The sequence below is a fragment of the Staurois parvus genome, unplaced genomic scaffold (assembly GCF_062004578.1).
Source record: "Staurois parvus isolate SC_StPar_1 unplaced genomic scaffold, SC_StPar_1.0 ptg001263l, whole genome shotgun sequence".
NCBI classification, from domain to species: domain Eukaryota; kingdom Metazoa; phylum Chordata; class Amphibia; order Anura; family Ranidae; genus Staurois; species Staurois parvus.
Genome location: NW_028319059.1, coordinates 2,850,345 through 2,875,658, shown reverse-complemented (window position 1 = coordinate 2,875,658; position 25,314 = coordinate 2,850,345). Strand labels below are relative to the sequence as shown.

Below are 25,314 nucleotides of genomic sequence, written 5' to 3'. Positions count from 1 at the left end.
GCTGCATGAGGTAAAGAAGAATCCCAGAGTGTCAGCTAAAGACCTACAGAAATCTCTGGCACATGCTAACATTTTTGTTGACACATCTACAATAAGGAAAACATTAAACAAGAATGGAGTACATGGGAGGACACCACGGAGGAAGCCATTGCTGTCCAAAAAGAATATTGCAGCACGTTTGAAGTTTGCAAAAGAGCACCTGGATGTTCCACAGCACTACTGGCAGAATATACTGTGGACAGATGAAACCAAGATTGAGTTGTTTGGGAAGAACACACAACACTATGTGTGGAGAAAAAAAGGCACAGCACACCAACATCAAAACCTCATCCCCACTGTGAAACATGGCGGAGGGAACATCATGGTTTGGGGCTGCTTTGCTGCCTCAGGGCCTGGACGGATTGTTGTCATTGATGGGAAAATTAATTCCAGAGTTTATCAAGACATTTTGCAGGAAAACGTACGACCATCTGTCTGCCAACTGAAGCTCCGCAGAGGATGGGTGATGCAACAGGACAATGACCCAAAGCATACAAGTAATTCAACAAAACAATGGCTGCAACAGCACAGAATACGCCTTCTGGAGTGGCCCAGTCAGAGTCTTGACCTCAACCCCATTGAAATGCTGTGGCATGACCTTAAGAGAGCGATTCACACCAGACATCCCAAGAATATTGCTACACTGAAACAGTTTTGTGAAGAGGAGTGGTCCAAAATGACTCCAGATCATTGTGCAGGTCTGATCTGCGACTACAGGAAACGTTTGGTTGAGGTTATTGCTGCCAAAGGAGGGTCAACCAGTTATTAAGTCCAAAGGTTCACATACTTTTTCCTCCCTGCACTGTGAATGTTTACATGTTATGTGCAATTAAACCATGGCAACATCTAATGTTTGTGTAGTATTATGTTCAGCAGACTGTGTTCTTTTATTGTTGTGACTTAGATGACGTTCAGAGCACATTTTATGCCCAATTCATGCAAAACTCCACGTAATCCCAAGGGGTTCACATACTTTTTCTTGCAACTGTACATTCCGATTGGAGCATAGCCTTTCCTTTTATCTATCACTGGTCCTCCCCCATGAGCCCTCTGAGGTCAGCAGACTTCCTCCCCTTCCCCCCATGAGCCCTCTATGGAGAGCATATTTCCTGTCCTAGCTCCTAGTGATATGTAAATTCTCTGTACAAGCATCCCCCAGGCTAAACACCAGTCTGTACCTGGATGGGCCCGATACGATCTTTATTAAAACACATCCATCCAGATACAGTCTCAGGTCGGTAATGGGTTGTAAGATATACATGAGCCTACACATGGAGTTCACACCGCTTGGCGCCTTGCGTTATGAAGTCCATGTGGTACTATGCTGCTGATATGTGGATACAGGCCCGCGGCCTACCGCCGGCGGCATTCGCATTGAATGCCGTGGTGGTATACACACCGGTCTATAAGCGCAGATCTGCCATCTCATCCATTACCGAGCCGAGTACTGTAATACATACATTGTACATGTGCATGGCCCAATTGCAGCCTTCAGAGCTTTAATTAAGCCACACGAGAGACATATGAATAACACTCATATATGACACATTTAAAGTTCAACCAACAATACAAAATTTCCATGACAACGTCAACATTGTCACCCTGTCACAGGCTTTCCTTAAGGACTTTAGGTCGCCATTTCAAAACACAGGTCCTTGCTCAGCTCCTTACTCCCAACTGTAATCCTACATTGTCACCCTTTCACATGGGCTTCCAATGAGGATTACACCTGGCCATTTCAAAATACAGGATAGGGTCCTTGGTCATCTCCTATAGGTGACAACGCTCTGCCCCTATCTCCCAATTGGGCTCCTACATTGTCACCCTGTCACACAAGCTTCCATTGAAGACTACACTTGGCCATTTCAACACACAGTTTAGCATACTTGCTCAGACTCTTCTATTATAGAATGACAACTCTCTGTCCCTGTCTTCCAACTGTGCTTCTTGGTTGTCATCCTGTTACACAAGCTTGCAATTAACACTACACATGGCCATTTCAATACATGGTTTAACAACCTTGTTCAGCTCCTTCTTTTATATGGTGACAACATCCCTGTCTCACAGTTGTGCCTCTGTGTGGTCACCCTGTCATCTAAGCTTCCAATGCAGACTACAAATAGTGGTTTCAACACACATTATGCAGGCATGATCCACTGTTGTCACCATCATTAAACCCATCCAGGGAAATGACCTGCAACTATTGCTAAAGCGCATGTACAGTGAATTGCACCAGATTGCACTGATACATGTAATGTCCGTTGCCATGTTCTGAATGGAACTCCAATGAACCTCACCAATGTACATGCATTGCAGCACAGGGTAATACACTAACATGTATTGCGCTGTACTGCCATAAGTGGTGCGCGCACCATTTTTGATGGATTGGCAGTCCAAATGTTGTGAATGGGCAGCCTTAACAAAACACACAATGACGCACCATGCACATCAACACATGTGTGTTCATGCACCACGATGGTGTGAATGGGCCCTTAGAGTTTACATCAAACAATCCTCTTTGCACTGTGTGTCAACCCCATTACGTTTTCCTTCTGCCAGTGCAGCATAATGCAGCATGTAGTATGAATGTTTAGCATGCAGAGTAAATTTTTGGCTGTGGAGAGCCGTGTCTCCAGTGCCAGGAATTCTGAGAAAATCACGGCATAGGTCAAATCTTAGAATCTTAAATGCATCATCATCCCATTGTCAGGGAAGTAATAGTATGGTAATGAGGGTACAGAATGCAGCTTCACGCTGCAGCCACTGTCCATCTCTTGCTTGTTAGTGGTCGCCCCATTCCATCGAAAGTCAAAGTCATAGTGCCCTGTGATTCATTCTAACCCCGATCCCATCTCTTATTGCCTGTGACTCATTCCAGGTGACAACGTCTATTGCTTCTATGAATCACTATGACAAGTAGTAGGCTTCAACAGTAGGAAAAAACAAAAAAATACCAATTATTGGTAATGAGAACATCTAACATAAATGGATCTAACTGTCCAAATTGACCTAAAACTGGACTCTACTTGTTAACCTTATAACTAACATTCCAAATAAACTCTGTAAATCTGAAGCTTTCCATAAAATAATCCCTGGTGATCCTGCCATGGACATTCTTCTTCAAGAACTTACTGTTATAGGGTGACAATGCTCTGTCCCTGTCTCCCAGTTGTGATCTGGGTGCCTCTGATGGAGTCTACAATGGCTGTTTTAACCAGGGCCAGAACAAGGGGTGGGCAGGAGGGACGGCTGCTCTGGGCGCAGTGGTTTTCTGTAGGGATGGGGGTGCCTTCCTTCTGACAGGAGAAGTGACAGTGGCAGTGATTTTGACAAGTAAGTGACTGTTGGGCGTATGATTCTCCTAAGCTTGCACATCATTGGGGGGGGGGGGCAGTTTGGCATCTTTGCCCTGGGCGCTGGATGACCTTGTCCCAGCACTGGTTTTAACACACATTACACAGTTCACTTTTGTCACATTTGCAAACCTGCCCTGAGAATGGAGCCTTCACTGCAGCCTTCACTGAGATCCACGTAGACAGGGGCAGCATGGTGGCTTAGTGGTTGGCACTGGGGTCCTTGGATTAAATCATGGTCAGGGCACGACCTGTATAGAGTTTTCCTGTTCTCTTTGAGTTTCCTCCCACACTCCAAAGACATGCTGGACAGTTAATGGAATCTGTCTAAATTGGCTCTAGTATGTGTATTTATGCATGTAAGTTAGAGACTTTAGATTGTAGGTAGGGATGAGCTCCTGGTTCAGTCTGAACACTGGTTTGCACTGAGGTTTGCTTGTATGACCAAACTTAGGACAGTTTTCCTTTTCTTAAATAGTGGGGTCTTGTGGGCTACTATGGTGTGAAAAGAGTTAACTTGATGTGTTAAATCAATTTTGTGAATATATAACCAATGAAATAAAATAAAATAAAAATGAAATGAAAATAGTACATCATCTACACTCTACATATACTCATACCAGTGTGTCATAGCAAAATCAAAATGATATAAAACAGACAATCGAAATATGTGATACATAAATAAGATACAATCCAAAACAAATTATATGTGAAATTACAATCGCACTTTTGCTGCAAAAATGTTCTTATTCAATCCATGACTTCACACTGCTTCTGGTGATGTGACAGAAATGATTTGTGTGCAATCCACCAATAATAAAATGTGCACCTTCACTGACTGTGCTCTGACCTGGTATAAATGAGCAAACCGTTAAGTGAGGTCATATAAGGCTTGTGTCCCTTTAATTGGACTTAGAGCTGGATGGGAATATCACTCTTCACAGTTTGGGGTCCCCTCACTTCCTTAGGACTCTTCCTCCAAAAGTATATGTACCATAAAGAGTAATAAAGAATATAGTGCCTTATCTTCTTTTTTAAACATTTATTAAACAAAGTAGTGCACTCACATGTAATTTGAGTTAAAATCGCTTTAAAACGTTGTAAAATCAATCCAAAGTGTGCTTTTGTGATCTGTAGTATACTTGCTGTGTGTTGCCTTTAAGCCCCATGATGTCAGAGCCCTTCCCCTACGTGTTACGCCACCGGGTCACGTGGCTTCATCAGGGGTTTCCTTTTTCTGCTGTTATGGAGGCAGCAGGAAGCACCTGCCACAGCCTTAACAACCAGAGTCAACCATGTCACCAGGCCTCATTTATTTACTGTCCAGGAGCAAAGTATCAAAGGATGCTTGAAAAAAAAATGCCCTTTAGGTCTGGTATGCAGTTTAATGGGGACCTTATGCAAAACAAAAAAATGGAAGGTTCCCCCTCAATTTCCATTCCAAGCCATTCAGGTTTGATATGAATTTTAAGGGTAAACCTCAGACAAAAATAAGGAATAAAGTGTGGAACCGGTCCCACCCAATAAAAACTCCAAATCAGACCCTTGTCTGAGGGGGTAGCCTGGCAGGCTAGGAAAGGCAAGTGGAAGTAGATGTGCCCCTCCTCCTGAACCATACCAGGCCAGTTGCCTTCAACATGGGGGGAACCCCTGCCAGAGGGGACCACCTTGGCAAAGTACCTTTTCCCATGTTGATGTTGAGGTAAGGCATTTAGCCTGGTATGGTTCAGAAGGGGAGGGTACACGCTTGTTCCTCTAATTCATGGATGGCCAGACTGCATACTTGGATAAGGATCTGCAATGGATTTTGTGGGGGACCCACACTTTTTTTTCCTGATACTTATGTAGGTCAGCTCCCAGATCCTCTGTTGATCAAAGCAGAGTGTGTGGATGACAGGTCCATGTCTGCTCAGGTTATGTAGAGTGGACATGGACAGACCCTGCTCTGCTCTATGGAAGGCAGGGTATAAACAGACTCTGCTGTCCATTTATACTCGGCTACCTCCGGATCCCCTCCCATTTTTTTCTTTGTTAGCTAACTGGATCAGAAACCGGAGGTAAGTGGGTAGGAAACGGGCTTGTGTCCCTTTAAACCTGCCTGTCCATTGGGATGAATGGACCATCCAATCTAGCCAGCCTGAAAAATGATAGGCAGACCCGATCGGAGTTCATGTTTGAAAGGGGCTTAATTGTAAACTTCAAAAGGGCAAGGAAAGATATGAATGAACAGTATGTAAAGCACTGTGTGAATCGTTGGTGCTATATAAATAACTGTTATAGCCAGTAAGAGGCATCCAGAGATCAGCTGGAATGAGATATTACTAAGAATGAAAAATAAGTTTAAAGAAGGCAATTGTTTATGATACGCAAACTGAATATCTTTTGGTTAGGGTTTACTTTGACTCTAAAAGAAGCAAAACATATATAAAATAATTGGTAGCAAAGGCCAGAATTCGGCAACAGAATAATGAGATCCTCTGACATAATTGGATAAAATTGTCTGAGTTGCGTTTAGAAGTATTGGCACGTTCTATCTAAAATTTTAGTTTTACATAAAAGAAAGACTAAAAAAATTGAACTGAAGGCATGTTCATAGACATAGTGTCAGGGCTCTGGGTATGACCAGAGGTGTGTGGACCGACACAGGGAAACACAGACTTCAGGTATAGCGTGTAAAACAATATCTTTTATTAAGGGCAACACAAACATAAACGCAGTGCAACAAACCAAACCCAAACCTAACACAAAAACGTACAACAAGGTGCAACAAACCCAAACCTTAACTGATATATATATATATAAATATGGAGAACAACGCAGTCAGGCGGGCCGGGTCGATAGCTAATGGGCAGACAAGGTACAAGGAGTAGGAAGAAGATTGGTCAGGAGTAGCCAAGGTCGGTGCAGGCAGAGTTCAAGCAGAGTCAGGATCAAGCAGAGTCAGGATCAGGCAGGAAGCAGAGTCAGGATCAGGCAGGAAGCAGACAGGATGCAGGTACAGGGGCTCATGGGAACAATACACCAAGGCCCTGACTGCAGGCCTGGCCATTCCTTAAATACACCTCCTGCAATTAGCCTCACGTGATGGCTTGATTGCAGGAGTTGGCTTCTGGCTGCTGAGAGCACCCGCTGGCCAGCCCTGGTAATGCAGCCCACAAGGCAGGTGAGTCCCACCACCATTGGTGAGTCCATTCCTGACACATAGTACTGTGCATTATGATACCTCTAGATCAGATTTCTCAACCTTTTCAGTCACAGCACCCTTTAAAAGTATTAAGAATCTTGGGGCACCCCAGTCTAAAATGTAAAAAATGTGAATGCTACTTATTAATGGGAAACCAAAGCCTGAGACGGCACACTACTGCCTTGATGATATTAACTTCACATCAGTAGCCCCCCCTTTACATCAGAGGTTCTTCCATCACATCAGAGGTCCTTCCATCACATCAGAGGTCCTCCGTCACATCAGAGGTATTTCTATTACATCAGCGTTCCCCATCACATCATAGGTCCTCCATCACATCAGTGGTCCTTCTATTACATCAGAGTCCTCCTTCACATTAGAGGTCCTTCTACTACATCGAAGACCTACCTTCCAATCAGAGGTCCTCCATAACTACAGAGGTCTCCCTTCACACCAGAAGTCCCTCATCACAGAGGTCACCCTATGACATCAGAAGCCCCCCTTCACATCAGAAGTCCTCCATCACTCTAGAGGTCGTTAAAAAGAAGAAATAACAGGCTCTTAATGATCCGTCAATGTGCGGGGCTCTATCCACTGTGTAGCATCCTGCTGTGCCAGCCAACAGCTTCAGAGGGAGCTCAGGATGAGATACCAGCTCTTCTGGGAATGCTGGAGCACATGTTGGAATGCACGTTGTCCAGGTGGAACGCAAACTGGAAGTGATGTGAGTGTGGGGCGGTGACACGTTTGGAAAAAAGAGAAAATGGGGTGGAAATTGGCTAACATTTCCACCCCGTTTTTTCTTTATGTTTTTTATTAATGCTTTTTTTCCAGATGTTATTGTCTTCTGGGGGCATGCACATATTACACTCCCAGGCCGCCCCGTTCCCACCCCTCTTAAATATTTATGATGCTCGTCTCCTTGGGATTGGTCTTGAAGAAGGAGCTTTGTGCATGCTCCGAAATGTGTCACCGCCCATGGTCACGTCACTTTGCGTTCCACCTGGACAGCGTGCTTTCCAGCGTGCGCTCCAGCGTTGCCAGAAGAGCGTCAGCCATCTAGGTACCTCATCCTGAGCTCCCCCTGCAGCTGCTGGCTGGCACAGTGGAATGCTACACAGTGGATAGAGTTCCGCACATTATGGATCTTTTAAGAACTTGTTATTTCTTCTATCTCGTAAGTGTTTAACCGTACATATTAAAGCCACCTTTGGACCTACTGCACTTAGAAGCACCTTCTTGTCTCATCTCTTCTCCACTCAGAGTTTGCTTCGTACTCTCAGAAGTGCTGCCCAGTGTATGTTTCCATCCCACAACCTACCACTGGCTGTCATCTGCTCATCCACCATCTCCTCCACAGATGCGCCCTATGAATATTTCCTTTTTTATAAATACACCCCATGGAGTTACATTGTAATGTATAAGCTGATCCAAACCTGAAACCTCAGTAGGAAGCTGCAGCAAGCCAATCAGTGGTTAGCATTCTCCAATTAGCATGCACCAGATGCTAGAAATAAATGTCTGATTGCAAAGCAACAAGATGAAGCATTCTGGGGGTGCTGGTTTCATGACGGCTGTGCACCAGTCTGTCAGTTTTCCTGCAAAACAAGAGCTCCTCGGATGGAGGGCAGCAAGTCCAGGAATCCCATCAACCAAAATTGTGCTCCCTTTCCTGCCATTGATGTCAGAAGAGTGAGCGGAATTGTTAGATATGCCAATCACATTCCGCACCTTGTGTGCTCTCTCCTTCATTTTGTGGCATGCAGGTACAGAGGTGAGCATACTGTCTGCCTGCAAAGTAGGTATAACTTCTGGTCTGTTTAAACAAAGCTGATTGTGATTGTTTCTTAAAACTAGTGGAACTTTGCTTATAAAGCTGAACTTTAAGTAAAAAAATATTTCATTGGAATGTATTCCTCAGTAGCCAAAATATATATAAATACTTTGTGCGCACCAAATACCTTTCAGAAAGCCTGCGTAGAGTTGTGGGAGGAGTCCAGAAAATCCACCCACAACAAGCTGCCTGCAGAAAACTACAGAAGGGATTTGACGGACAGTACAGGAGCCAATGACTTTCACTACTGCCTCTGTGTCCTGTGAGTAGAGGAACAGATACCTCTCACAGCTTCTCGGCCTTTTGGCTAAGATCAAGTGTAGTATCTGTTCTTATCAGTGTCCAGTGGGGGTGCTCCCGACCATTCTAGCTTTGCGGGGATGGTTGTTGTATAGTACCCTCACTGGTATGATGGGGGTCCGGAAGGCTGAACCGGAGGGACAGAAACCAGGGAGCGCCATGATGAGCTCTGGGGCCTTGGGAGTAATTCCTCTGGTGAAGCTGGAAAGACCCAGTACCTCCTGATTCGGACGGATCTACCTTGGTCTGGCCTGGGGCTGGGGACGCAAAAAGTCCGCAAACTCAGTGCCCCCTGGGGAAGACGCTCTCAGGGGTGTCACTAGTAACACTTGGGTGTGGGACCCCACGGTGTGAAAATGACACATGGCCACTGTTTTTCACTTCTTTTTGCACAGCGCCCTAAGGACCAGGTCTTTTGGCTAAGTCCGGGGCAATTTTTGCTACAGGCCTCAGGGCCTGGTCTGTGCACTATTTGGCACGGTACCACTTTTTTATTTTCTATTTATTTAATTTAACCACTCCCACGTCTTGTCACTTTTTCTGTTCTTATGTGTGTGTTTTTCACGGATGGAGGGTGTGGGTCCTCGGGCCTTACCTGAAGTCTAGGGGGAGGATGTGTGGCCCTACGGTTCCTTCCTCCCCTGATCCCTAGGGGGTTTTCTCTTCGGGAGAACCCCCTTGCCTAGTACTGGATGTCCGGCTTCGGCTGGGCATAAGGAACGGTGGTCCACCAGGCCTTTTGGCCAGGAGGACCAAATGGGAACCTTGTCCCTGTCAGGAGCTTCGTGCCCCGGGGGATCGGGTGAACGGTCCAACCCTTCCGGGGGTAGGACAAACACACCCCTAAGTGCACTTTTTCGTGTGGTGTTTTGCACTTGCACATTTTTTGTGAACACTTACGGGTTTTTTCGTTATAGTTGCACGTTTGCGGACTTAAAAAACAGATACCTCTCACAGCGCCCTTAGGACCAGGCCTTATGGCTAGGATCAGGGCAATTTTTGCTACAGGCCTCAGGGCCTGGTCTGTGCACAATTTGGCACGACCACTTTTTTATTTTCTATTTATTTAGTTTATTTCACTCCCACGTATTGTCACTTTTTCTTTACTTATGTGTGTTTTTTTCTCACAGGATGGAGGGGGTTTTCTCTTCGGGAGAGCCCCCTGACCAAGTGCTGGGTGTCCGGCTTCGGCTGGACACAAGGAACGGTGGTCTACCAGGCCTTTTGGCCAGGAGGACCAAATGGGAACCTTGTCCCTGTCAGGAGCTTTGTGCCCCGGGGGATCAGGGTAGTGGTCCAACCCCTTCGGGGGTAGGACAAAGCACACCCCTAAGTGCACTTTTTCGGTGGTGTTTTGCACTTGCACTTTTTTTGTGAACACTTACGGGTTTTTCGTTATAGTTGCACGTTTGCGGACTTTAAAAAAAAACCAGATACCTCTCCCTCTCCTCCGGCACATTTCCCTCCCCACTGGTCACCCCCCAAAAAAAACTCTCACTGGACCCACCTGTTTGACCCATCTCCCTGTTCCTGTTTGCCTCCAAGCTTCTTGAAGCGGAGTTCCACCTGAAAAAAATAAAAAATAAAATCAGCAGCTACAAAAACTGTAGCTGCTGACTTTTAAAATACAGACACTTAGCTGTCCCTCTGTCCAGCAATGTCCTTGCCACCGCTGGTTTCACCGGCTGTCTTCTCTCCCTGGTGGCAGAATCTTTAGTGTGGGCACCCGGCTGTGACAGCTTGCGGCTTCACAGCCGGGTGCCTACTGTGCATGTGCGAGAAGTGCTGCACTTTGTGAATGGCCCCGTGGTCTTCTGGGACCTGTCACATGTCCCAGAAGACTACAGGGAGGACAACCTCCGCTTCCAATTGCCTAGCGATCGCAATGGAAGTGGGAGCGGGTACCTGTCAAATTCAGGTACCCGCTTCCCAAAGGTGCCAATGTTTAATGGGGAGCGGGGGGCAAAGGCTCAAAGCGGGACTTCCCCTTTTGGGTGGAGCTCTGCTTTAAGCTCTTTGTCCACAACTGTATGAGTTGCTACCTCACTGACAACCTTCTCAATCTACTAAAGCCTGGATTTTGCAACATTCCACTGAAACTGGCCTATTAAAACTCACCAATGACCTACTAGCTGCTAAAGCCAATGACCAGTACTTCATACTCTTAGACCTTTCTGCTGCCTTTGACACAGTTAACTACTCACTCCTCCTCAACAAACCACTCCTTTTGGTCTTCCGTACTTCCTCGTACTTAACTCAGTGCATTGTCAGGGTCACATACAATACCATCTCCTCCTCTCCTCTTTCTGTTCTCTTCCCTGGGCCAGTTGTTAACCTTCCATGGCTTCCAATGCCACCTCTATGCTGATGACACCCAGATCTATATCTCCACTCCTCAAGTCACCCTCTCAATCTCCTTACATATCACATATTTACTGAGCGACATATCAGTATGGATGTCCCACCACTTCCTCAAAATCAATCTTTATAAAACTGTAATATTTCCTCCTCCCTGATCCCCTCCCTATGACTTTATCATTGAGATCAATGGCACAACCACTGGTCCCGCCACACATGCCAGGTTCCTAGGTGTAATCCTAGACTCTGGCCTTTCCGTCAGCTCCCACATCCAATCACTGGCTAAATCTTGCAGCCTTAACCCCAACATTTCCAGAATTCACCCTTTCCTGACTAATGATACCACAAAACAGCTTATTCACTCCTTGATTATTTACTGCCTTGACTACTGAAACTCCCTCCTCACTGGCCTACCGCTACACAGGCTATCCCCCCCTTCAGTCTACTATGAATTCTGCTGCTAGACTTATACACCTTACTAACCGATCCATGACTGCTGCCCCTCTCTGCCAATCCCTCCACTGGCTTCCACTAGCCCAATGTATAAAATTCAAAATACTAACCACAACTTACAAAGCCATTCACAACATCACCGCCAGCTGCATCACCAACCTCATCTGCAGATACCGCCCAAACTGTCCTCTCTGCTCCTCCCAAGATCTCCTGCTCTCCAGTTTCCTTGTTGCCTGCTCCCGCGCTTGCCTCCAGGACTTCTCCAGTGCTTCTCACATCCTTTTAGAACTCCCTGCCCCAGTATGGTCGGTCAGCTCCTACCCTGTCCGCCTTTAGGCAATCCTTCAAAACTCATTTATTCAGGGAAGCCTACCCCACCTCCACCTAAAAACTTCAATTTAGTCACCTCCATCAGATCATCGCCTACAGCTATTACCTTTTTTACCCCCCCCCCACCCCTTTAGATTGTAAGCTCCATGAGCAGGGCCCTCCTATTTCTTCTTTATTAAACTGTATTGTATTGTATTGTATTGTACTGTCCCCCTTTATATTGTAAATTGCTGTGCAAACCGTTGGTGCTATATGCAGTATTTCCTGAATAATAATAATAAAAAACAATTGTATCATACTTACCTGCTCTGTGCAATACCTTTTCACAGAGCAGCCCTGATCCTCCTCTTTTGGGTTCCCCTGATAATGCTCTTGGCTCTCTTCCCTCCCCGAATGCCCACCCTAGTAAGCCACTTGCTATGGGGGCACTCATGCAGGTTTGCTTCTGAGCTACACTGTGTGTGTCCATAGGACATACAGAGTGCAGCTTGGCTCCGCCCCCAGATCCCTCCTCACTGGCTAAGATTGACAGCAGTGGGAGCCCATGGCTCCTGTTGCTGTCTCTAAGCCAATATGAAGTGAGATTGAGAGAGAGTGAACTGGCCAGTTTGAATGCACATGTTTTGGAGAAAGATCAAGTCTTCAAATTACCGCTGGTCATCCAACCACCATCCATTGCCTATAGGGAAGTCATTAAATTTGCTCCAGTTTTTGTATTTTAGTCCCATAATCTCGTTCTTACTTCATGTTTAGTAATTGCACAAAAATCTCCATCTGCTACCAGCCGTTCGATTCCTATTTGTCCCGCAATAGCAGTTCAGTGAAAAACAAATGTCTGATTTTTATGCTTCAGTACAGATATTGATACCAGTCTGGGACTCCTGAATGTCGAGTCTATCTCGGAGCTGCTACGGGTTAGCATGTAAAGGTTCTTGTAGGCTTTAACTGGAATTGACAGACGTACGGCAGGAAGATGTGTGCAAGATGTTGCCTGGCTGAAAATCAGTCCACAATGACATTTCCTGATGGAGCTATTCATGAATGAGCTGTACTCTGCTACTTAAAGAGTAACTCCAACTTTAAAAAAACTCTAAATTTATTGTAAAATTGGAATGTAAAAGAAAAAAAAACCCTGCCTCCTAAAGACTCACCACTGAAAAGCTGGCGTTATCCATCTTCCAGGCTGAAGGACACCTAATATCATTCAGACCACTTACTGTGAGCCTAGAGCATCAAGGACCCGCTCAATGGGGGTTTGTCTTAAGGCTGGTCTGGACTCATAGGAGATTTTGGAAAAAATGGTTTGTGTACAGATATTTTTTAAATTAAATTTTTTAAATTAGTGGAGGGATATGCTTCAAAGGTAAAGTGAAATTGGGGATTTAAAGGATCATCTTTATTTATGATGACCATAGTAAAGTTATATGTGACCCTTTAATTAGCAGCTTATTATAGTACACTTTTATGTAGATTACACTGTAGAAAATGAATTAGTAGAAATTTCCTTTATGGCGTTCTCGCTGCTGAAGTGCACCAGGGGTTAGTAGATAATCAAACCCAATGTCCCTTCCCCAGTGCCACTGATGGATTGTCTCTTGCAGATAGATATATCTTTTTATTGATATGACCAATTTGTGCCCCTTGCCCACTGCCATTGATGGACCTCTCCTCTCCTCTCCCTCTTTCTATTCTTTCTTTTCTTCCATCCCTTCCCTTCTTTCTATTCTTTCTTTTCCTCCTTCCCTTTCTTCTTTCTATCCTTTCTTTTCTTCCTTCCCTTCCCTTTCTTTTTCCATTCTTTCTTTTCTTCTTTCCTTCCTTCCTTCCCTTTCTTCTTTCTTTTCTTCCTTCCTTCCCTTTCTTCTTTATATTTTTCTTTTCTTTTCTTCCTTCCTTACCTTTAATCTTTCTATTCTTTCTTTTCTTCCTTCCTTCCCTTTCTGTTTCTATCCTTTCTTTTCTTCCTTCCCTCCCTTCCATTTCTTTTTCTATTCTTTCTTTTCTTCCTTCCTTCCTTCCCTTTCTAATTTCTATTTTTTCTTTTCTACCTTCCTTCTCTTTCTTTTTCTATTCTTTCTTTTCTTCCTTCCTTTCCGTTTCTATTCTTTTTTTTTTATTTTTTCCTTCCCTTTCTTCTTTCTGTTCTTCCCTTTCTTCCTTCCTTCCCTTTCTTCTTTCTGTTCTTCCCTTTCTTTCTTCCTTCCTTCCCTTTCTTCCTTCTTTCCCTTCCCTTTCTTCCTTCTTTTCCTTCCCTTTTTTCCTTCTTTTCCTTCCCTTTCTTCCTTCATTTCCTTCCCTTTCTTCCTTCATTTCCTTCCCTTTCTTCCTTCTTTTCCTCCCCTTTCTTCCTTCTTTCCCTTCTTCCTTCTTTTCCTTCCCTTTCTTCCTTCTTTTCTTCCCTTTCTTCCTTCTTTCCCTTCCCTTTCTTCCTTCTTTTCCTTCCCTTTCTTCCGCCTTTCCCTTTCCTTTCTTCCTTCTTTCCTTTCTTCCTTCCTTCCCTTTATTCCTTCGCATCCCTTTTTTGTTTCTATTCATTACCTCCTCCTTTCTTTCAGTTATGTCCTTACTTTCCTCCTTGCATCCTTCTTCCCGTTCTTTTGCCCTTCATCCCTATCTTTCCTGCCGCCCCTCTTTTTCTTTCTGTCTGTCTGTCTGTCTGTCTGTCTGTCTTTCTTTCTTTCTTTCTTTCTTTCTTTCTTTCTTTCTTTCCTTCCTTCCTGCCATTTCTTAGTGGGTAATGACACCCAATACCCGCTCCCCAGTGTCATTGGTGGATTGCTTTTTTACCTTCCCCTTAAGATCTATCTATCTATCTATCTATCTATCTATCTATCTATCTATCTATCTATCTATCTATCATCTATTATCTATCTATCTATCTATCTATCTATCTATCTATCTATCTATCTATCTATCTATCTATCTATCTTTTTTATTGGCAAGTCCAAATATACTCTACTCTTGCAAAGTTGGATGTGGAGGTGGATTGATATAAGGAATAATTCCTAGGACATTATTAGGGGTAAAGGATCAAGTTAATCAAATATTTAATTATAATGTAATTATCAGGTTGAGGGGCAATATAATGAGGAGTAGAGAGTTCTCTATTTCTTTTCTTTTTTCCTTTTTCTTTTTCTGCACTACCAGCCAACTGTACACATAAACAAACCCTGAAGGTCATTCATCCCTATGTACTTTCACATAGTTTAAGCTGCAGTCAGAATTTATCATGTCCCTATTACATATTGATTATTCATCTCCTCCAAAATGGCTTTGAAATATTTCATCTGAGGACAGAGACTGATGAATCTGGATAGTTTACGTATGACAATTAAGATCCAGCAATTTCTTCACGTGTCTTGCTTCCACTGGGCCGAGACGGATACAATACTCACTTTATATACATTGAAGATAAGCACAGCGTATTGTATTTCATCTAAATGGATATTACCTCGCCTGACAAACTGCCTTCACGCCGAGATATAAATGCAATTAAGACGCAGCAGGATTTACTGAGCATTGCATAATCCATGGCGAAGTACTAAATCGGTCTGGCGTCCTTTTTTTTTTTAATTGCACACTCTTGCATTTTCTTCCAATTACAGTCTTATTTATCATGCTGTAATATTTATGGTGTTTTTAATGCAATTTTATAAAAGCGCTCTACTACAAATCAATTGGCGAGGAGATTCACCGCACACGGCTCGGCTGCCTCCACTTAATAGGGTTTGCCGAGCGAGACCTCTAGGTTGGCGTTCCGCTTGGCGATCACACAGTACCATAATTATGAAGTGAATCCTGTCACGCTTTGAGCAATGCTTTGTAACGCGTGTCATGCTATGGATGGCGGAGGTCAGGCGGAGGCAGGTGCACCAAGCTTTGGCCAATTCTCATATGAGAATCTTCTTGTACTTTTTTTTTCTTGTTCCACATGTTTTTAAGAACCGCTTTCCAAATGCAGAGTAGTGAGAGGGATGAAAGCGGAACAGACTGCGAGTTTCCAATTATACCGGGGATGTTACACTCAAGGTGCAAAAACTTAATTGCCTGGGGCCCAACAAGAAAGGGGATCATGGCAGACGTGAACACTTACCATTCGGTATGATGAGCAAATGATCTGCAGGTAATTTTGGTTAGCCTCGTGTGGCTGCTCTTTTGAAAGCTGAAGTCCAATTTTTTTATTGGGGCATCTTGGTATGATGTAAGTATGCATATCTCATACCTGAGGGGCCACTACAGTGATAGCATGAGCGGCTTCCCCTATGCACACTAGACACAGGGAGGGCTTGCTTGCCATTTTTGCCCTTCATAGGATGTCTTGTTTTTGTTTTGTTTTTTTCGATGAATACAAGGCATTCCCTAACTGGATGAGGTGGTGAGGAGTGATGGTGATGTCATACTCTCCACCCCATCCAATCAAAGAATGCCTTGTATTCTTTGAAAAAAATACAAGGCATTCTATTAACCATTTAAGTTCATGAACAGGACATTTGCTGCAATTTATCACTGTGCTACTTTAAAGCATTTATAAAGGCTGAAGGTTTTCTACCTTCATGCGTTCTATATATGAAGGTAAAAAACCTTCTGTGTGCAGCAGCTCCCCCAGCTCCCTCAATACTTACCTGAGCCTCATCGCGATCCAGGGATGTGAATGACACATCAAATGTCACGGGTCTCTGCCTCCTCACTGGTTGAGACTGTAAGCCGTGTATCGGGGTGAGCTCCCCAGGATACAGCGAAGTCACGCACGAGGAAAGCAACCTCAACACCAGCTTTTGCCACAACAGAATTTTACTAAGATGTGGCAAATAAACACAACCACAAATGCTGGAAACATACAATAAATTTACATAAACCCAACCCAAAGGCTGAGACCCTTGTGCTGCACAGCACGGCGCCTTCTGATGGATGAAGGTAGAAAGTGAAGTAATTTACCTACTGGGGGGCACAACTAAGCTGCCACACCTTACCTGTTATTACCCTAACAGAGCAGGAATCGGTGTATGGGTGTATGGTATGGGCTAGCCTGCGGTGCAGCACAACAGCTTACAATCTTACACAAATCTACAGTATTCCCCCTCCCATAACTGCTCCTGTAGCACGTGCCTGAGTATTCCTTCTGAGCAAAATGCCAGTCTGGCTTTAGTTTGTGGGATTTTATCAGCTCTCCAATGTGAAATGTCACTTCAAGTTGTGGAGTCCTTCCAATAATCAGTAACAACACTTGTGGCCTGACACAAACAGAGACCTTAACTAACTAACTATAGGCCTGGACTCAGACTCTAGGTGCCAACACTGAAATGAGGTGCGTGCACGATCTTACCGACCCGGGTCTGCTTTGCATCTGCTGGTGACTCTGAACAGAACAAATGCCTCTCCAACAAGCATGCGATATCGCAGTATATGTTGCGTTGTTCTTCTGTTCTCATCAGCATTCCTGGCAGCAATCTTCCTTTCTCTGAACAGGATCAGGGTCTTGGACACGATCAGCTTGACTTAGCCACAGCTCTGGTTACTGAGGGATGCACTCACACCTGGATGTCATCGGATTCTCAGCTCACACGGCCGCTTCATTCAGCTTCATCCAAAACATGGCTGCAGTCTCCTCTTCCTGTTCACTAAACTCCGTGTGTAAACCCCACCTCTTATGGAATATAGAAATATCTATGCAGTCTGAGGCTGTGTTAGAAAAACAGTGACATCTTGTGGCTAAACCACAGAATGTCACTCCAGAACATTTAATTTACTCCACACAATCAGTGTTCAAACAATGAGAGCCGTTTCCCCATCTCACAAGACAGAAAGTGGGAGCCATTGGCTCCCACTGCTGTCAATCACTGACAGTCATCCAGTGAGGAGAGGGGGGCTAAGCCGCGGCTCTGTGAGTGAATGGACACACCGAGCAGCGGGTGCCCTCATAGCAAGCTGCTTGCTGTTGGGGCACCCGACAGACAGGAGGGGGGGGCCAGGAGAGCCTGCGGGGAACCCGAGAAGAAGAGGATCCAGGCTGCTCTATGCAAAACCACTGCACACAGCAGGTTAGTATAACATAAATATATAAATGCAGCACTTAGTAGAATGAGTAAAGAAGTGAATATATCCACCTATATAAGTCATGTAATAATCATAAATAAATGCACTGTGGAGCGCTTCATCAAACGCACATTAGATTGCGCTATCTGGTTAGTGCAATATACATTTCAAGCCACTGGAGTCACAGAATACACCTGTTGATTTGTTTTTTGAATCAATCTGTTTTGTGTCACTTCTGCACTTTAAAGGTCATTATTTAGACATTATTCACACTAGTGGATGAAGCGCTCCACAGCGCATTCATTTATGATTATTGCATGAATTCTGTAGGTGGATATATTTACTTCTATACTCATTCTACTAAGTGCTGCATTTATATATTGATTTGTGGAAGGATTTTGAGGTTCACCTTCATGCTAGCTGCTCGTCAAGTTTTTACCTAGCGCTCGTTTTACACCTCTATCATTTTATAGGTTAGTATAACATGTTTGTTATTTTAAAAAAAACATGTACAACAAGCATGCTTTACTGCAGACTGATTTTACTGTTGTGGGTTTACTAACACTTTAGGTCTAGAGGATGGGAAAAGGTAACTTTACTTACCACGTCACTTACACTTACTCACTTACTTATCACATTGGTGGTCAGGGGGTAGTAAAAACAAGCAGGTGAACTACTGTTTTACTGCCCGTGACTGCGCACCTAAGCAAAGCAATGCAGCTGCTCAGGGCTGTGCCTTGTATTGCATTCACTGGGTCTGAATGCGACCCAATCAAGTGAAAGGGGCTGGCTGCAACCTCTTTGCGGTTGCGTGCAATGCTGCAGTTGCAGCACGGGGGGGGGTCAGCATTTTGAGGGTTAAAGCAGGCGGCGAGGAGGCAATATGTCAAACGTCTCTGATAAAATGATCCATCATGGATTGATTTTCACAGGAGAACCATTGGCTGCATGGCTCACTGTATAGAGTTTTCTGCTGCAAAGTTTCTTACCTGGAGATCCTGCCAATAACAGCTCTTCCTGGTTCAGATTGAAACCATTTATTCATTGCTATGCAATTAGTAGCCGCTTTGTCAGCCTGCTCTGCAATCTCCTTCAATCCATATGCCCCTGTGAAGGGCTGTCCTCAGCCGTCTGGGATGCAGGGGTTAGGCAGGCAGCCAGTTCAAGTCAATGGTATGAAATGCACAGATCTCCGTGCTCTGCCTGGAGTGTACATCCTAATAGGTCCAAATGCATGGATCAGATTGCAGTGTACTTACACTTGGGGATCATTTTGTTCACGCACCAATGCTTGCTGCTCCTTTGAAAGTCAATACGTGGTAGATTGCTTTTCAGAGGTGTTTGACGGGTGGTGGGGAGTCAATATGTTGTCTCTTCACTGCCTGCTGTAACCCTCAAAATTCCAACCCACTGCACCACAACTGTCACTGATTTGAACAGGCTGCCTGGATACCCATGAAAGAACACCTGTGCACCCTGGGCAGCAGAAGACAGCCTTTTGCATGGGCATATAGGCAGGTACCCCAATATAAAGGCCTTAAGGCTCCCTACTTGGTTTGCAGGAGGCAAGCACTGACCTGATAAGCAGCTTAAAGTGGATGACATGAAATATGAACAAAGCTTGTACCTCTATAGTGTGTACTTGTTTTAGTCCAGAGCACTGAGTGTCCAGGGGCGGACTGACCATTTGGAAACTTGGGCACTGCTCGAGGGCCCGGGGTCAGTAGGGGGCCCCATGAGATGCCCCTGGTACCTTTTTCATAGGCTTTTTTTGGTTTGGGCAAGGACACAGGGGCCCCATGATCCCCTATTGCCCGAGGGCTCCATGAGTTGTCAGTCCGCCCCTGTGAGTTTCATTTCTGTTTGCTGCCTCATTCCTCTGCTATCAACATGAGTCGCTTCTGATGAGTTTTCCTGACACCAAAAAATATGGTGACAGGGGAGGGCACAGCCTGTGCATGACAGTCTCAGATCTGTTCCTGTGAGCTATGTGAAAGGGGGGGGGGGGTGTTCTTTCCCTCCAATCAGCATTTAGAACTCTCCTCTGAGCTCTGCAGTGTGTAATTTCAGCTCTCTGCCCCCTGTGTTCTGACAGCTCAGACAAGCTTTATAAATTCAGGACTTTGAATGGCTGTAGAGAAGACTGCAGATAAACAGTAGGAGGATTTTTTTTTCATCTCTGGGTATCACCTGAGGCCAGTCACTTCACTGGGTATATGGAAAGATTTACATCCACTTTAATAGCCAACTGAGAGAACAATTTACACCTTACTGATAAGGCTGCTAATTGCAAGGGAGGAGCTTAATGCTGTCAATCTGGAAGTGTGGTCACTGGTGGGACCTCCAGATAAGACACTTTGCAATAGATTCACAAAAAAGAGTTTACTTACAAGTCCTGTTTACAATGAGACATAACTGCAAAAGACACTAAAAAATAGATGTTGGGTTTACATGCATTGTAAACAGGGGCGGACTGACCTTGTGGAAAGTTGGGCACTGCCCGAGGGCCCGGGGTCAGTAGGGGGCCCCATGAGATGCCCCTGGTACCTTTTTCATAGGCTTTTTTGAGTTTGGGCAAGGACACAGGGGCCTCATGATCCCCTATTGCCCGGGGGCCCCATGAGTTGTCAGTCCGCCCCTGATTGTAAAGGTAACCTATCATAAGAAGCATGGAGGCCACTTCTGGCCTCTCCTCCTGAAAATGCAGGATCTGTTAATTCCTTTCCCTACAATCCATTGGACTTGCACAACCCCTGGGCTCCTGAATGGAAGCCCCCCTAATTCCTGCCATCCTCAGTCCTGAGAGACCATGTCTGATAAGACAGATACGACTTTGAGGTCTGTGGCTGGGTGTCTGGTTCTCCCTCAATTTATCCAAAATGTGGGCGGCCAGTTTGGAGCACAGCAGCATGCAGCTTTAGGCAGGGCTGTTGTAATGAATGAAGGGGCCCCAGGTGCATGGGGGGCCCATGATCAGGGCCAGGACAAAGGGGGGGGGGGTCATACGCAGTGTTGGGGGGTGCACTGGTGATTTGGCTTCTTTGACAGAAATAACTGATGTAGGAGCAACAGCTGGCTTCTGCTAGAGAGAGGATTCAGCTATTTCATCCCTCCTGTAGTGGGCGGTAGAGAACAGGCACTGAGACTAAGAACTCATCTCAGTCTCAGTGTGGCCCATTGTGGGCTGGGAACCTTCACGGCCAGGATCGTCACTGACAGGTGTATGGCCATCTTTGAAGCATTTACACCACTGAAATGTCTTACTGCAGCTGAGCATCTCATCACCATACTGTGCTTGAAGTCTTTTGTAGATATCCGCAGGTTTTACACCTTCGTTCACAAGAAACCTCATCACTACATGCTGTTCCATGCACGCACCAACACTGTTGTCTGCCATCTTCATTAACCACTTGTTGTCTGGCCGCTGTATATAAATGGCCAGATGGTGGCAGTCCAGGGGCGGGTTGCCGTTCATAAACGGTGCCCGCATTTTCAAGCTGTGCGCACTTCCTGGGAGCGCGCAGCACCTCAACCCGGTGCCCGCTGTGTGGAGGACACAGTGGAACACCAATCATCGTACGGGACCTCTGAGCGACGTCCCGGTCATGTGATCACTGATTGGCCAGTCAGGGATCACATGCAGAGTAGTAAGCAAGATGTCACTTCTGACATCATTGCTTACTACGTGTGAAATCTGTGAATGGTCACAGAGATCACATGGTACAGGGCTATTCACAACAGCCTTGCACCATGTGACAAGCTTTGACCAATCACAGCTCACACAGTATTTCTCAATGGCTGCAAGAATGCAGCCAGAGAGAAGGAGAAATGATTGCTTTTGCAGCCTTTATGGGTATAAAAGCAATCAGTGTAAAAAAAAAATAAATCTTCATCACCCCCAACAAGTAATACAGTGGCACCATGGTGACACTGTACTGCTAGGGTGACAGTATATTAAAAAAAAAAAAAAATAATAATAATAATATAAAAAAATTAAATAAAAATGTAACTTTTTTTTTTTTATTATAATTTTTGGTTATAAACTAATTTGGGTAATTTTTTTTTTTACTAAAAAGATAACTGAATACATTTTGGCCAAGATTTATGATGAAATGTTATTTATTTGCAAAGAAAAACACTTTTTTAAAAAATGTTTGAACTTTTGATTTATATAGCAAAAAAAATAAAAATCCTAGAGGTGAATAAATACCACCAAAATGAAGCTTTATCTGTCTCAAAAAAATGCTAAAAAATTCATATGGGTACAGTGTTGCATGACCGCGCAATTGTCATTCAAAGTGTGATAGCACTGAAAGCTGAAAATTGGCCTGGACAGGAAGGGGGTAAAAGTGTCTGGACTGGAAGTGGTTAAGGGTCTCTGGGCTGGTCCATGACACATGCGCCACCTATCAGTAATAGGACACGTTGCTACTTACAACTACATGTAGGACCGCCATGCTAGCATCCCTTTTTATTCCTTGAAAATTAGAACTCCCGGTTTGACTTGAACTCCCCTCATGTATACACATATCTCAAACTCATCACCTCTGAACCGAACAACTAATGCCAACTGTTAGACTGGCCATACATTATACAATTTTCTTTAGAAAATTGCTTTAGATTTACCAAAAACCATATATTATGAGGTTGAACCTAAACAACACTTTCAGTTGTATCCAATTAGACAGGCCCTTGCACCCCATAGTTGAAGGTAAATCTAAAGAAAATTGGTCAGAAATTGGACAGAAAATTGTAAGAAAATTGTATAGTGTATGGCCAGGGGCGTATTTACCACAAGGCAAACAAGGCAGTTGCCTAGGGCGGCATTTTTCAGGGGGGCAGCAGCATTTTTCAGGGGGGCAGCACCGCCCCCCGAAAGAAGGGATGGAAGAAGGGAAACACGCAGCATGGGGACCAAGTGGGATCTGAGAGAGGCTGCGGGCTTCTTGATGGTGTATGCAGAGCTTGACTCTTGTTTCTGGGGATGTCCGGAGCTGTGAAGGTGAGTGTGTCTTCTCTTTCTCGCTGTGGTGGTGGTAGTGGGGGGCGAGGGTTGCCAGTGTATGGAGGGCGGTGGTAGTGGAAGGCTATCTTGGGTGGAGGAAGAGCTGGGGTATTGTTGGTCAATGTCAGGCTCTCTTCATGGGGTAGGGGTATGTTGGTTGGTGTCAGGGTCTCTCCGTGGTGGTGGTGGTGGGGAGCCGATTTTTGTATTGCCTAGGGCAGCAGGAAACCTAAATACACCGCTGTGTATGGCCAGCCTTAGACTTCAGGAAGATTGTAGAAACCCGAAAGTATAGGCACACTACAAATATGGGGGAATAAAGGCCCCAAAACTGCTAGATACAGTGTATAAGCCGCATTCAACTCTCAACCCAAGCAGACAAAGAAGATCCTTTGCTAGCCAAAGAAGGCGTTATCAGAAGCATCGAAACCCTGTGTCAGTGCCAGGATTGCAAGAGAGAACAGCCTTCATCTACAGAAAGTGACACCTGGAGGCAAATCAGGCCATTTTGTTAGACACAGGCGTATGATTTTGCTGAGCCTATTTTTGATGTCGTCTTATTCAGCTTTTTTTTTTTGGGTACATTATGCTGTGTTGAATTTTTTGCTGTTATGTATTTTATCATGGGAATAGAGCTCTTATTATAGAAAAAGAGCTGCATCTGGTGGTTGATGAATTGTACGGTAAAGACTTTACAAAACCATGGTTGCTTAGTAAGTTAGTAAATGTTTTTGCTGTCTCTTTGTGATATCTTATAGAGTACATGATAAATTGCAGGGCTGACCATTTGGGAACTCGGGCACTGCCCGAGGGCCCGGGGTCAGTAGGGGGCCCCATGAGATGCCCCTGGTACCTTTCATAGGCTTTTTTGGGTGTGATTTAAGTGTGGGCGAGGACACAGAGGCCCCATGATCCCCTATTGCCTGGGGGCCCCATGAGTTGTCAGTCCGCCCCTGATAAATTGTCTACATTGCTGTATATAGCAGAACAAGCATTTACTGTTTTGAAGTATTTGATGCTAAATGAGTACTAGGTGCAATAATTGCCCTCAGGAAATAAAGGATTACAAAGGACACTGTGGGCATATACCTACAGGTACCCTTCCTGGAGGGGCGCCGGACTAAGTGCAGCATTAGGTGTACAGTTTATTAGAACAATGACAATTGGCAACTTATAAGAATTAAAAAAGATGCATGTCACCAATGATGTGGTCCAGACTTCTGGGAACCGAAGGAGGAAAATAGGTGTCAGGGTTGTAGCTGGAGAGAGGATCCTCAAGCGGCCGGCTGCTGCAGGGAACCAGCATGGAATGCAAATGGCGCTGGGGTGGGCATGATGTCAGCAATGGAACGTGATGACGTGGATGCCTCTAGAACCTAAAAACCATGTGATGCTTGCTTTGTGTGACATGTGGGAGTTTGGTGGCAGATTTTTATTTCTGGTAAGGACACAATCAGGGGCGGACTGACAACTCATGGGGCCCCCGGGCAATAGGGGATCATGGTGCCCCTGTGTCCTTGCCCAAACTCAAAAAAGCCTATGAAAAAGGTACCAGGGGCATCTCATGGGGCCCCCTACTGACCCCAGGCCCTCCGGCAATGCCCGAGTTTCCAAATGGTCAGTCCACCCCTGATGGGCAGTAACGTGTTTCGAAGCTGAGCTGCTTCCTCAGACCTCTGTAAGTTACCAATTGTCAACTCTACACCTAATGCTGCACTTAATCCAGTGCCCCTCTCCTTTCTTTCCTTTGCATAGGGAGTCCAGCTTTGCTCTGAGGGTGCTTCCACTGATGCTGCCGTTTGCCAATTTTCCATTGTGAACACTCATTGTTCTCCTTCCCCCCCTTTTTTTGGACTTTGTTGATGGACATTTTGGACTTCCTTGTAGCTCTATCATACCCCTCCAGCGCCAAGTCTGTATATATTGTATATTATTTGCCCTCAGCCTTTACTTTGTTAGATGCATCTAAAGCCAAACTGTTTCCAAATCCCAACTAAACGTTTGGGGTGATACCATTGGCTAATAAATAGAATGTAGTGCAAGCTATCAAGGCATGCTGGCCTCTTTCAGTCCACTGTGCCTTAAAAGCTTGACCTAAATCTATATAGTTAGCCAATAAATGGTACCACCCTAAATGATGGGGGGCATGGTTGTTTGTTGCTCTGCTTCCCTTACCCATGGAGGGGTCCTGGTTTACTTTGGCCTGATTTGTACTGAATATTACATGTGGCAGTGCTGTGCCCTACCATGGTGTTAAAAAGATTTTGTTTCAACCAGAAAGGTTAAAGTGATTGCAAAGGCAGATTTTTTAAAAACAAACAAACATGTCTATACTTACCTGCACTGAGCAGTGATTTTGCACAGAGCAGCCCTGATCCTCTTATTCTCTGTTCCCCCGCCAGTGCTCCTGTCCCCTCCCTCCTGC

The 25,314-nt window shown here is 44.9% G+C and overlaps 1 protein-coding gene and 1 pseudogene across 8 annotated transcripts in view; both read left to right on the top strand.

Moving 5' to 3' along the window:
- Window positions 1–25,314, top strand: part of SORCS1 (sortilin related VPS10 domain containing receptor 1) — a 1,076,837-nt gene that overhangs the window by 507,298 nt on the left and 544,225 nt on the right. The window lies entirely within an intron of this gene.
- On the top strand, window positions 8,698–8,813 carry LOC149437724 (U2 spliceosomal RNA; annotated as a pseudogene).